This window comes from Callorhinus ursinus, unplaced genomic scaffold, assembly GCF_003265705.2.
Source record: "Callorhinus ursinus isolate GAN/ISIS: 27379988/994484 unplaced genomic scaffold, GSC_fseal_2.0 scaffold1, whole genome shotgun sequence".
In the NCBI taxonomy this organism is placed as follows: domain Eukaryota; kingdom Metazoa; phylum Chordata; class Mammalia; order Carnivora; family Otariidae; genus Callorhinus; species Callorhinus ursinus.
In genome coordinates this window covers 24,542,342-24,556,532 of record NW_027397063.1, presented here as the reverse complement: position 1 = coordinate 24,556,532, position 14,191 = coordinate 24,542,342, and the positions used below count along the sequence as shown (strand labels likewise).

General features: G+C 40.7%; 1 protein-coding gene across 4 annotated transcripts in view; it reads left to right on the top strand.

The window, feature by feature from the left end:
- Positions 1-839: 839 nt before the first annotated feature.
- Positions 840-14,191, top strand: part of ROBO1 (roundabout guidance receptor 1) — a 1,122,251-nt gene continuing 1,108,899 nt past the window's right edge. For 3 of the 4 annotated variants that reach the window (XM_073892039.1, XM_073892029.1, XM_073892010.1), the window contains exon 1: positions 840-1,077. The gene's annotated coding sequence lies outside the window, so the exon portion shown is untranslated. The remainder of the gene's footprint in view (positions 1,078-14,191) is intronic. The other variant, XM_073892021.1, reaches the window with a different exon arrangement.

Sequence of the window (14,191 nt, the reverse complement as noted above, 5' to 3'; positions counted from 1 at the left end):
CTCAGTGTTATAATACTTCAAATCACCAGCCATCATAGGTCTGCCTCACTTTATATCTCCTTTTTGCGCCAATTTGCATTACTGTTGGGTTTGCTAAACTAGAAACTAAAAAGAAAATGTGGCAATTAATAGTAAATGCTTGAAATCTTGTGACGTTAGCAACATCTTTACGCTGATTTAAATTTGTTACCAGTATTCACAAATAAAATATTTCTGAATTTATTTTGCAAAATAAAAATGATGTCCATGGCATTGATGCATTTTCAGTGTCATTTAAAATATATGCCCCATGTTCTATAATCAGCACATTCATATATTAGCTTCTACCATTTTAACCTACTCATTTAATCTGGAGTAGCTGTGCATTTTCAAGAATAAAATTAAGTGTTATTTTACATAAGTGAAGTGCAGTAGTATTTGACTATATACACAGTTCCTCAATTTATATCCAAATAACGCATAATAGAGAGCAGAACAGAGGCTTTTTCTGCCAAAAGTATCTGAATTTTCTTCAGAAAATGTTCTTTTAAAATCCTTTGTGTTTTCAAAGCCAGTCTACAGAGACAATTAAAAGCAAAAATGAAATGATAGATCACATGACAGGAGTTTAAATGTGAGGGTTTTTTCCTCCCTTAAACATTGCAGCAGGCATTACAATAGCAGAGGGAACGAATCAATTAAATCCATTTTCCCCTCCGCGCCTCCAAAGCTGCGTGCGTAGTGCTGCCGTGTAGTTTAGAGCCGGAGCAGTAGGACCCAGGGGCCTCCGCAGCCACCAATAGAAGCCCACACTTGGACCTATTTGCATGCAATGCCTTCTGCTCTGCGCATTAATAGTAATACAGATAACGGGTTTCAAAGAATTCTCTACTGAAGAAGGATTGGATTTTTCCAGGGTGCTGATACTGAGAAGAAACCCGACTTTACACTCTCCCTAATTTCCCCACGTTTAGGTTTAAAAGTCCCAGACAGCTTTGGCTTGCTTTAAACTCGGGGACGTCTCCGTGCACAGCAAAGTTGGAGGGCTGCGCCGGCACCACAGAACCGCTAGATTTCTGAAAACAGTCTTATCGAAGGGTAAGTCTCCCAAATGATTGCAAAGGAAGTGACAGCCGGCTTTAGATCTGTCAAAAGGCACACTCTTGGTTTTACATCGGTGGTTGCTGGAGTGCAGAATGGGTGCGGACAGGACTCTGCAGTTTGTCCAGAAATTGTGACTGGGGTATTTGGGGATAGAATCAAAAACCTTCAGGCTAAATCGGAAATTGCAGCCGTACGCTCGGGCGGGATTCAACAAGTTTCCCTGCAGGGATGGGATGCGATGGGTTTTTTGTTTTTGTTTTTGTTTTTGTTTTGTTTCCTTGCAAGTTGTTCTGAGTGTCCGTTCCGGGTGGGCTGCCCCTGCTTCACAAAGAAGTTTCGGGATTTGTGTCTGTTGTGTGTGGCTAGGTTAACCCTTGTGTGAAGAGATTCTGTGCCGCATTTGGGCTTCCTGGGGACACACGGGAGAACCGCTTCTAAGGATGCTCGGAGCATCAGGGGCCTGCTGGAGCTCGTGCTGGGCAACTTCCCCGCGTAATCTCGGGGTCTCTGAACATACCGTGGTTATGATGTGGACGGAGGCGCAGAAACCCGCAGCTCCGAGGCCATTTGAGCTTCCAAACTTTGAAAGCGTTCTCTAACAAGGAGGATGAGAACGGGTGCTTTGAAAATATGCATTACTAGATGAATTTTGATTAACTCTTAGTGATATGTAGGCAGTGAAGTCTTTCAGGACCTGCGTTTCCAACCTGCAGCTTTTGCCTGGACGTGTAGTGCTGATGTGGAACGGTGGGGGTTTAAAGCTAAAACGGGTGGGGGGGGGGACTTTATCTGAGGGAGAGAGGAAGAGGGAGAGAAAACAGATGAATGAACAAGGTGCGTCCCATTTTTCACACACAGAAACCACACGCGTGGGACGTGCCAGGAAGCGCTCCAGTTAGTGGCGTTTAGCTGGAAAACGTATTGCAGGGAAGTCCAGGCGCCTCTGCATTATTGATGAAGCGCTGTGCCTTTCTCGGGGCCCTTCTCGCTCCTTCACCCTGCCGCCTTTTCCCTTCCGCGCTCCTCCTGCCTGGGGCTCGGGGGTTGGCGTGGGTGCACCGGCTGGCGCGGCTCAGCCCCGCAGCGCTGCGGACACAATGGGGAGAGGCAGGCAGAGCCCTGCGGGCGGGCGGAGCGGGGAACTCGGCGTGGCAATCCGGCTGTCGCAGCCCCTGCTGCCTCTCGGTGGGGGCTGCAGCGCTGCGGTGGGTGGCTGCTTGCGGCCGGCGGCCACGCGCCCAGACATCCCGAGGGCCCCGCGCGGGAAGGGCCGCAGAGGTCCTGGGTTATCCATTTAGGGGCCCCTGTGCTGCCGGGCAGACAGGTGGGGCGGGGAGATGGCATGCAGAGGCATCCCGTTCCGGTCTTTGGTTCAGAGCTGCGACTGCTACCTGAAAATCCCTGGGATGCACCCCAAACGTCCTAGAGAACCTGCACTCCCGAGGGGGAAGGAGACGAAGAGGAAAGAAGGGAAACGTTGATGAGCCTGCAAGAGAACGGCAGCGAGTGATTTGGGGCAATTCTGGTCATCTAGCCAGGCTTTTCTTGGCGCTTTTAAGTGGGCTGCTTTAGATGCGGCTTTGAAATAGGCTTCCGTGGCCTCTCTGTGGCTCTGAAGGGGCAGGCTTCCAGACCCAGGAGCTCACTGGAGACTCCTTCTATAGATGAAGGAAGGAGACTGCAGGGCAGGGGCCTTCATTTCGCAGTGTCATTTAACCCTGACCTCAGCACCTCCCACCCTTTCACGCCCTCACCAGGGAGTGCCCTGACCTTGCAAACTCCTCTGGGTCATCTGCCCTGTTTCTTTTTAAGTGATTTTATCAGGCTGGATGTTTCAAAGGCCTGTTAAGAAAGGGTTTGTGTATTTCAAGTAGTGGTGGGAGATTGTTTAATTTGGAGGTGGATCCTCAACCCCCCTGAGCATTTGGAGGAAGGGGCAGAGATGAAGGACTCTATAGAATGGCCCACCTGGGGCGTTGGTTGCTTGAAGGGGAACTTTCAGAGGAAATACCCCTCTTTGAGCACATGGGGGGAGACAATATCATTGCATTCTTTCCCCACTTCCCATTTGTCCGCTTCATTATCGTTGTTTGGGAACTAGGATGTAATGTTAAATAGAAAATATTTTGAGACTCCATTTGTTTATTAGGAGGCCAGCTAGAAGTGTGGTAGCTAGGCTTTCAGGCCCAAACTTGGATGCTCCTCAGACCTATTATTTCGGGAGATTCAGTTTGCTACTGCAAAACCTGCCTCTCTTCTGTATCTTTCGAAAGTTTTTTGAAAGGCATGCAGCATGTTGATTTCATTAATGGGGTTTATTAAAGGGTTAGTGGGTGTTCCATCAAGTCCTCCCTTTCCTCCCCCAAAAGGAAAAAAAAAAACACACACACATCAAAAACCTCAGCAGCAACTAAGAACAAATATCCAGTAGGTAAGAGGACTTTTTGTGTGTGTCTTAGGAATCTATCTTCCTCCCACAGGAGGAGAGGGTAAAGCTGAGGAGTATATAAGGGTATGTAAGGGTAAGGAGTGGGGGCATTCACCTCATATGGTTACCATGGATTTTGGACTTCCTTTAACCCTTCTCCACATAGCTTCCTGCATGCATCTTCCAATTTAGCCCTGTGTGATCTGCAGAACAGAAACAGATGACACAGCTGCAGATCTCTGATGAAAGCTGGCTTCAGAAAAGAGCTGATAATCACAGGTTTGGGGGATTTTTCCACATACTTCCTTTTACTTCCCGTTCCTTCCCTTCCCCTGCCCTTGAACCAGTGTTAGCATCTTCTGGGCTATATCCTGCAGAGGGTTAGTGATTTCCAGTGGCATAGCGCTGTGCTGAGTGTGGGAGGAGGGCAGAGGCTCAACAGCTGCCCAGGGAGTCCCAGAGGTTTAAAGATTTCTCTGTCTCTATACTGCACAGAATAGAGAAAGATATCCGAATATCTCCCCAAAGAGAATTATATTGGCCTGTATAACTGTCTTTATTTTACTGCATAATGGAATCAATTCAGATGCAAAATAACATTGGTTATAAATGAAAGGGAAGCCATACACTTGCTTGCAATATTTGGAAACTAATGTACTCAGCTGTGAGATCTCACCTTTTGGCATCCATCTATACTTGATATATTAGGAGCTATTTTTATTTACGCAAGATTTACTGTGTTACTTTCATCATGAGGCTGAGCAACTCAAGACACTGCTAAGATGTGAATTTTAAAAGAAAAAAAAACAAAACAAAACAGGGCAGCAAAGCAAGCCCCTGGCAGCTTGATGAATGAGCGGGTGCAATGCACCATTTGAAATGTAACTTGAGGTAAGGTTCCATCCAATCCACTAGAGAATGAGTTCCTCCTTATTGCCTGGAAAACTCAACTGAATTTCTTTTCTCTCTCCCCCTCTCCTTTCCTCTCTTTCTCTGTCTCTCTCTCTGATCTCTGAGATCAGAAATATAACCATAATAACATACAAGAGGCTAGACTTATAACCTGGTCACATAATAATTTATCTCTCTAAATTTGCTGTTGAAGTGAGTGAGCAGTACTACTGTTAATGTATTCTCGGTTATATCTAAAATATATTAGTGGCATATGGACCAGCCAAACCTCCAATGTTATAGGAAATAGGGGTGCTAGAAAAGTAACTGACTTACCCAAAGCCACATAGGAGAAAATTGTAGACACAGTGTTAGCATCTTACCTGCAATAGATATTTCATTCAAATTTTCACATCACCCTTTTGAGGTAAGACTTTTATTAGATTTTTAATATATGAAGAAACTGAAGCTCAGAGAGGTTAAGCAAAATATACACAGCCATTCTTCAAATAGGGGAAGATCCACAATTGGAAATAAGTTCTTGCTTATGACAGAGGACATGCTTTTCCCATATACCATGGAATTATATTTTCCCCTCATATTTAAAGAAGAAGTTTTATTATTTTTAAAATTTTGTTTCAGCACTCATAATTTTTTATTTTTTAATTTATTTTTATTTTTATTTTTTTAAAGATTTTATTTATTTATTTGACAGAGCAAGAGAGCACAAGCAGGGGGAACAGTAGAGGGAGAGAGAGAAGCAGGCCTCCCACCAAGCAGGGAGCCCGATGCAGGGCTTGATCCCAGGACCCTGAGATCATGACCTGAGCTGAAGGCAGACGCTTAACCATCTGAGCCACCCAGGCGCCCCAGCACTCATAATTTTTTAATCTCCCAAATACCTTTTCATGTCCTAACCCTTTTTGGCACCTCCCTCAGACCAATCTTCTATAATCAGTGACTTTCCAAGGATGTCAGAGCCAGAGAGAAACTTCTTTTTTTTTTAAGAATTTTTTTTTATTATTTATTCATTTGAGACAGAGAGATACAGAGTGAGAGAGAGAGAGCAGGAGTAGTGGGGAGAGGCAGAGGGAGAGGGAGAAACAGACTCCTTGCTCAGCAGGGAGCCCGGTGCAGAATGCGGGGCTTGATCCCTGGACCTAGAGATCATGACTGGAGCCGAAGGCAGATGCTTAACCATCTGAGCCCCCCAGGCACCCCAAGAGAAACTTCTTTGGTAAGAAAGCCTACCTCTAACCACTGCCCCAACTTTACCATCATCTTTGGAAGTTAGAGAAAAAGCACAAAAATTAGCGTCATCATTTACTTTGAAATTTGCACAAATATGGCCAAGGAGTCTGGGAGAGTCCATTATGTCATTCTGAGACAGACGTTGGACACCTCCACCTTCACATTTCCACACACATGGCTTCTCTGATCTGCAGGTTTCCCCACCTTTACTGAACCAAATCCTACTCATTTGTTTAGGGTGGTTCATGTTCCTTCTCCACCATGTAATCTCTGACTATTCCAACACTTATCGTTTTTATATACCTATTAAATTCCATTAAAATTACAATTCTGCCATTTAATTTGGTCTTTATTTGGAGTTAGGAGGAGTAAGCTAACATTTCTGGAGCATTCACTCTATATCATATCTTTTTACATAAATTCAGATTCATAATTTACATAAATTCAGATACACAAATTTACATAAAGTCAGATTCATTTTTCTATTTGTTCACTGTATTGACTGTTCAGTCACCTCAGATGGTGGGATGTATTTCTAGATTTTCAATAGTGAAATCCAAATTTGCTATCTCTAGTCCATATATTGCTCCTGATTGCCACACTTGTATTTCCAAAAATCTACTTGATATCTCCACCTAGAGATATATTGCAAAAATTTGTGAGGAAATATAGTAAAGGAAATTATTCAGAGCTACATGTTTCATTCCTCCTGCCATACTTGCCCTTCTACTTGTTTTTCCAAGTCATAAATAGTCCATCATGCATCCAGGCAGAATCACCTATGACATGTCCCTCTACCTCATCCACCTCATACGAGTAATGGAAAAAAATACATATGTATATTTATTGACGCTTTTGTTTTTCTTGAACCTAGCCCCTTTTCTCCACAGACAGTCGTGCCCCCAGTTCTCACTTTTATTGCCTGGGATCAGCCTTCTAAGCTAACAACTCACCTCCAGTTCTGCCCCACTTAAATCCACGTGCATTATATCTGCAAGAGTCATTCATCTTTCTAGAGCACAACTGATGAAGGAAGTCCAAACTCCTTTCATGTCATTCAAGGTGCTCTATCATTTGGATTCAGAATTCCTCCCTTCAGTCTTCAGCTTTATCAATTACTATAGAAATCTACTTGTGTTTTCTCAAATACTGAGGAGATATCATTCCTTTCTGCTTTTGTTTGTTAGAACTTCAGCTCATAATGGTTCTCACTTTTCTTGATCCTTGGATCTTTGGAAACACAAAAACAGGTGTTACCTTTCTGTGGAGATCTTCATGTTAAGCAAATAGATTTAAATATGTCCCTTTCTAACTTTTCTTAATAACATCTCTGAAATTCTGTTGCATTTATTTATTCATTTTTATAAAGAGACTGAATGTTATTTTCCAAACTTTGGCCATTGAACCAAAGAAACCTCATAATCAAGAAAAATAATACTGAACTATCACCCATCACCCGCCACCAGACTTAATACATTAAAATATGTGGGGATGGGACTCTGGAATCCACATTTTAACAAGCATTTCAGGTGTAACTAGGCATATGGAATTTATCACAACAGTTGCTCCCCAACTCAGCTAGGTCATTTGGTGCTTAATTTGGCAGTTTGGGGGAAGAGCATTAACATAGCTTTTTAGATCTCACTGAGGACTATGGGCAAGTCTTCTTGATTACTGTGCTTTAAAGAAACATTTGATCACAGAGTATAGTATGTCAAATCATGTGATATTACAAATCATTTGAAATTGCTTGATTATGTGGAATTTCATTAATTTCCTTTATTCAGATATTGCCCAAATCCCACACAATGCTTGTAGCATTTACAGATTCCAAGCATATTTGTGAGAGCTACCGTTCTATCTACCCTTCTCAACATTTATATTGTCAATTTCTTAATTTTACCTGTTGAATAGTTTTAATTTTTCTTTTCTGATTGTGTGTGCAGTGAACATCTTTTCACTGAGAATTCAGGTTTCCTCTACTATGAATTGCTTAAAAATATATTTTACCTGTTTTTTTCCTTCTTTTTTTTTTACTGAGCCATTTATCTTCTTCTTTTAAATTTATAGAAGTCCTTTGTATATCATATATCCAAAAATATTTTTTCCTAGGCTGCATCTTATCTTTTCTGTTTCTTTTTTTTTCTTTTTATTTTTTTCATGTGTGTGCATCTTGTTTTTTAAAAAAAGTATATTTTATTTCTTTAAAAGTAGTAAAACTTTTCCATTATGTTTTCCGTCTTTTTATGTCTTGTTTTAGAAACCATTCCTTATGGTGTAGTCATAAAATATTCTCATATATATTTTAAGTTTTTAAATTTTGCTTTTTACATTCAGCTCTTCGATTTATCTAGAATTGATTTTAGTTTTCATGTGCTGAGAAATGTGGTTGTCACATATAAATGTTCCATATGTGGCTGGATTCCTTTTTTTTTTTTTTGCCTATAAGGCTATTTGGCGTCTGTCCTCATTTGAGACACATTTTTTTCTGGTCACTGTCTGCCAGGTTGGTATGTGGACCATTGTGTCACTGAACCATCGCCATGTTAATGAACCAGAGTAAAAGCATTAATTAAGATTTCAACCCAAATAGGTTTATATTCAGTTAGAATTAAAGACCAGTGCTTTTTATGACAAACTGTATAATCTCTTTAAATGGTCTGTGAGTTGTTCATGCATAATGAGTCCTCTAGCTATGCCTAGCATAATTTACTTCAGTTTTAGTTCTTAACAGAGAATATTAATGAATATCCCAAAGACACACTTCCCTTGTTTATAAGACTCTAGCACAGTAGATCAAAGGCAGAATCAGGACTCACTCAAAGAATGAAGCGTGATTGACCATTTGCCAGGTGAATTATATAAACCAGAGGAGGAACAATATTTTAGCACAACAGCCAACAACTTCTGATGACTGCTTATCCCTTGAGTAAGCACTCCAAAACATTAATACAATGGCAAAAAGTTTAGAAAGGAAATTATTTCAGTGCACTGTACATATTATATTACATTTTACCTTGGAATGAGGAACTGGGGGACTGTAAAACCACTTCGACTGCTTACATATAGTCATAGACAGTTTCTGTAAGAATTTGCTTTTTATTCTATAAGGAACAACAAAATACCAAACAAACATGGTTAGTGCTAAGCCAAGTCTTGGATTATTTAAATATTGGGCATGAATTTAAAAGATTTTAAGAATGGTCTGGTTTGGCAAATGAAAGAATCTTATATTTATAAGCTTCCCTGAAAAAAAGGAAAAAATTTAAAGAAAGCCTCTGCACCAAATACAAATTACACCCAGCCCATTAATTCCAATTCTTTCCAATTAATGTCTTTTGTCATAACTTGGATCAAGGAAAGGAGCTATTTTAGGGAAAGAACAAACTCACAGAGTGCCTTTTCTTATTCGTTCCTTTTGATGCCACTTGACTTAAAGTCTGAATTCTTCAGCACACTGCCTTTCACACTCAGATTTGGATGTGTTCTAACTTCTTTCCATTTCTCTCACTTCTCCCCTAGACATAGTGTCTCTTTCAAGGTACCACACGCTTACCACCCTTCAACACGGCACTTTGTTTCTAACTAATTGCCTTTGCCTTTCTATCTTCTTAAAATATCCTTCTCTTTCTCTGTCTAGTGAGTTCATATTCATCCTTCAAGATCTAATTTGTTACCTCCTTTTTGAGGCATTTCCTAATTTTCCCCTAGGAAGCTCATCTCTCTTCTATTTGTGTTTTAGTAGAAGTTAGCACCTACCTATACTCCTCTTTTTCTTTTTAAAGATTTTATTTATTTATTAGAGAGAGAGAGGGGGTACACAAGTGGGGGAGGGTGGGTAGAGGGAGAGGGAGAAGCAGAGTCCCTGCTGAGCAGGGAGCCTGTGGACACAGGGCTCCCTCCTAGGACCCTGGGATCATGACCTGAGCCGAAGGCAGACGTTTAACTGACTGAGCCACCCAGGTGCCCCTATGCTCCTCTTTATTACAAGCAGTATTTATGTATCAGTTTTAATGACCAGACTGACTAACTGGGACAAAGATGATGAACAATTTCTCAGTGTATCCATCTAAACCTGCTATTACAATATCATTGAGTATATTCCCTATGCTGTGCCTTTTAATCTCGAGACTAAATTTGGTTTAAATAGTTACATTTTACATAGTCAATAGCCACATCTGGCTCATGGCTAGCATATTGGATTAAGCAGGTATAGAATAGTCCATCATCTCAGAAACTTCAATTAAACAGTGTTGGGAAGAATAAACTCACAGTAAAATTTGGAACGAATGAATGAATGAATGACGGAGATACTAATGGCCTTTGATTTTCAATGGACAGCTGCCACTGAGTTGGATTATAGAACATGATCATGTTGGTGAGGATAATTTTGTAACTTCACAGATTTTAGCATTTCCTGGCAAGAAGCACATGATCTCAGCCTAACCAAGGAGGGAATGACAATCTGAAATACCAAAGAAACCAAAGGGAGGGGTGCCTGGGTGGCTCAGTCAGAAGAAACCAAGGGGGGAGCCATTAAAGCTATTCTTTGATGATTTCCTTACATATTCACCCAAAGCTTGTTTGCCTGAGATCACAGTACAAGAATCATCATCTTTTAGACACAGGCATATGAGAAATAGGATTGAGCCAGTGGGAACAATTCCATCTCTTAAGATTTAGATTCCTTCACATGTGGAGGTAAATACACTCACTCTTTCTCAAATATCAAATATAATTTTATATTAATACCCATTAGGATGACTATTACCAAAAAAATAGAAAATACCAAGTGTTGGCAAGGATGTGGAAATATTGGAACTGTTGTGCACTGATATTGGACATGTAAAATGGTGCAGCCACGAAGGAAAATAGTGTGATGTGATGGTTCCTCAAAAAGTTAAGCAGAATTATCAGACGATCCAATAATTCTGCTTCTAGGTGTATGTCCTAAAAAACTGAAAGCAGAAACTGGGATAGATATTTTTGCTCCCATGCGTATAGAAGCACTATTCACAACTGCCAAAGGTAGAAACAACCAAAATGTCCATCAGTGGATAAATTGGTAAACATGGCGTTTTATATACCTACAATTAATTATTATTCAGCCTTAAAAAGGAATGAAATTCTGATCCATGCTACAGCATGGATCAACCTTGAAAAAATTACCTTACGTGACAAAAGTCAGACAGAAAAGGTTAAATACTTTATAATTTCACTTACACACGATACCTAGAATAGTCACAGCATAGGGACATAAGTAGAATGGTGGTTATCAGGGTTGAGGGGAGCAGGGAATGGGGATTATTATTTAGTGAGTATAGACTTTCTTTTTTTTTTTTTTTAAAGATTTTATTTATTTAATCGACAGAGAGAGAGAGAGAGGGAACACAAGTGGGGGGAGTGGGAGAGGGAGAAGCAGGCTTCCCGCCGAGCAGGGACCCCAATGCGGGGCTCGATCCCAGGACCCTGGGATCATGACCTGAGCCGAAGGCAGTCGCTTAACCAACTGAGCCACCCAGGCGCCCCAGTGAGTATAGACTTTCAGTTGAGGATGATGTCGAAGTTCTGGAAATGGATAGTAGTGATGGTTACACAACAATGTGAATATATTCAATGTCACTGAATTGTATACTTTAGAAAGGTTAAAATCATAAATTTTATGTTATACATAGTTTACCACATCAAAATTATTTTTTAAAGATTTTGTTTATTTATTTCAGATAGAGCAAGAGTGTGAGAGAAGCAGGCTCCCCGTAGAGCAGGAAGCCCGATGTGGGGCTTGATCCCAGGATTCTGGGATCATGACCTGAGCTGAAGGCTGACGCTTAACCAACTGAGCCAGTCAGGTGCCCCTACTTTGACAAATATTTATTAAGCCCATTTGTGGTTGGGCAACCTCACCCCTTAGAAAAAGATTTATTGTTCCAATGTGGCTTCTTGGTGCTCTTTAAATGTTCATTTTCGGGGCTTCAGCTTCTTTCAGTTCTTTTGCTCTCTCTCTCTCTCTCTGTCAAAAAAATAAATAAAATATTTAAAAAGATGTTAATTTTCAACACAGCACCACAGAATAGTCTCTCTGCCTATTAATATTAAGAGAATGGCAATGAGCCAAAAGAGATTTCATGGAAAATGAACATAAATAAATGCAATGGATCCATAAATACAATGGATCTTTTTTTAAAAAAAGATTTTATTTATTTATTTGACAGAGAGAGACACAGTGAGAGAGGCAGCACAAGCAGGGGGAGCAGGAGAGGGAGAAGCAGGCTTCCCGCCGAACAGGGAGCCTGACGTGGTGCTCGATCTCAGGACCCTGGGATCATGACCTGAGCTGAAGGCAGATGCCTAACGACTGAGCCACCCAGGCACGCCAGTGAATCTATCTACCGTATGGGATGTACTATATTAAAGAAGCGCATTTAATGGAGAAAAAAAAACAAAACACCTTAACAATGAGTATTGTGCTTCTGGATAAGACAGCTGGTGAGGTATGCTGGAGGTTTTAGAATGAAATGACTGCATAACTGGATACAGTGAGCTAGTCCTGAGCCCCCAGGAGGACTTTGGGTTTGGGTGATGCAAAGTGGCCAATAAGGCAGTGCCTTAGCCACCTGCACATGCAGACTACTAGATGAAAGTAATATGATCAAATGGGATTACTCTGTGACACCAGTGTATGCGGGTATTGTGAATTGCAGATCATGGAGCATCTGCTCCTTTGCTGACTCCTTGAGGGGGCAGGATATGTACAAGGGAGGGTCTTTGTCGGGATGGTGAGAACACTGATTGCTCTTGGTGCTGGAAACAGAGAAGCAACAGTCTCATCCCCCCCTTTCATGTTTTCTTTCCTTCCTGTAATGATTCACCTTCTGATACAATATTGCTTTAATCCATTCTCCTATTACCATGAAATTTTCTGGGTAGGTACAGTTTGACATCTTATGGTTTACTCCTTTTCATAGACAATGATCTGGCGTACTTAAAAAGCACCCTGAAATTTACTGCCCTTGGTACAGTGCACAAAAATAAGGCTTTTCATGCATCATGCAAAGGGGCGTGAGCCGTGGACTGTTTTTCCAGGAGGGTAAAACGCTGGGCTGATTCTGTCACGTTCTTTCGCCTGATGCTGTTGATTACAGGTGTTTTTCCATCAAATTAAATTGAGCTTAGTAAACTTGAGGGCATGGAAAGAAGATCCTGATTTTATTAGCTTGTTAAAATGATATTCCAACTAGACAAGTTAATCAATTAGTTTCATTCTGAGCATAGTAGATAATTTGGGGATATTAAAACTATTATTAAAGTGGTATTAGAGAATGAGAGCTTGGACAGAGGTAGGGGAAAATATCAGGAAAGAATTTGTCCCTTTTTCTTGAGAGCTGTAGCGATAGCTAACATATTAGTGAAGATATTCTTTATTTTGTCTTAGTTGCTAGTGTCAAAGCGGCAAAGAAATGGAGGTCATAGCTCTTCAATTTTCCTCTTCCATATTGCTTCAACTTTTCCATTAACTGCCTTCTTTACTTATTTTTATAATTATTTCCACTGTAGAAAAAAAGTCCTTGAAAGTTCTCAGAATCCTTCCTCCCCCGGTTATCCCTCCTGTATCCTTTGCCCTCCTCTTAAAAATTAAACTTCTTGGAATAGTATCCTTCTCTTGCCTTCCCTTGGCTGTCTCTAATTCTTCACCCCTCAACCAACTGTAGATTCCTACAGCCCTAATCTGATCACAGTTAGATCTATAGGTTTAGAATTTGCCAAATCAGTGGCCAAGCTTCAGACTTCACCCTACTTTAGATTTTTGTGGAATTTGAAATATATCGAATAAATTTCAGGACACCATTCTCTTCTAGATCTCCTCCATACTTCTGACTTTTTTATTGCTTGCTCTGCTGCCTCCTTCTCCTCTACCAGTCTCTTCAATGTTGCTTATTCCCCAGATTCTGCCCATAGAACTTTCGCTTGGTGTTCTGCATGTTCTCCCTCTGTGATTTCCTTCACTCCCCAACTTCAAACTTATATAATGGAGAATAAGATGATGCTGTGTGAATAATAATAATTGATGATGATACGTATAGATGGTGGTATTTGTAGAGCATCTTGAGAAGCACTTTATACTTGTCTGGCATGTAATTCTACAAATTACTGAGTACACAATATCACCACCCAAATAATTGTCCTCTAGATCTTCAGTATTATTTAGTTCTTCCCCTCCACACTGTCCTAGGTCTTTTGAGTGAAATCTGTGGAGCAGCCTCTCAAATTGGGATTTCCCCACTGTTTATATTTGGGAATAGCTAATTTTTTAAATTGTATCTCAGAAAAATCTTTCCAGTTTTCCCCCTTGTCTTCATTACCTCTGTAAGTAAAGTTACCTAGTCTATCCTTATCTCCCATACGGAATTTCATATTGGATTCCCTATTTGTTTTCCATAATTTTGTCTCTCCTTGATTAAGTTTTCCTTGTTTAATGCTGTCAGTCTTATCTTTCTAATATTGTAATATGCCAGTCTTCATTGTGCCACTCTTCAATTA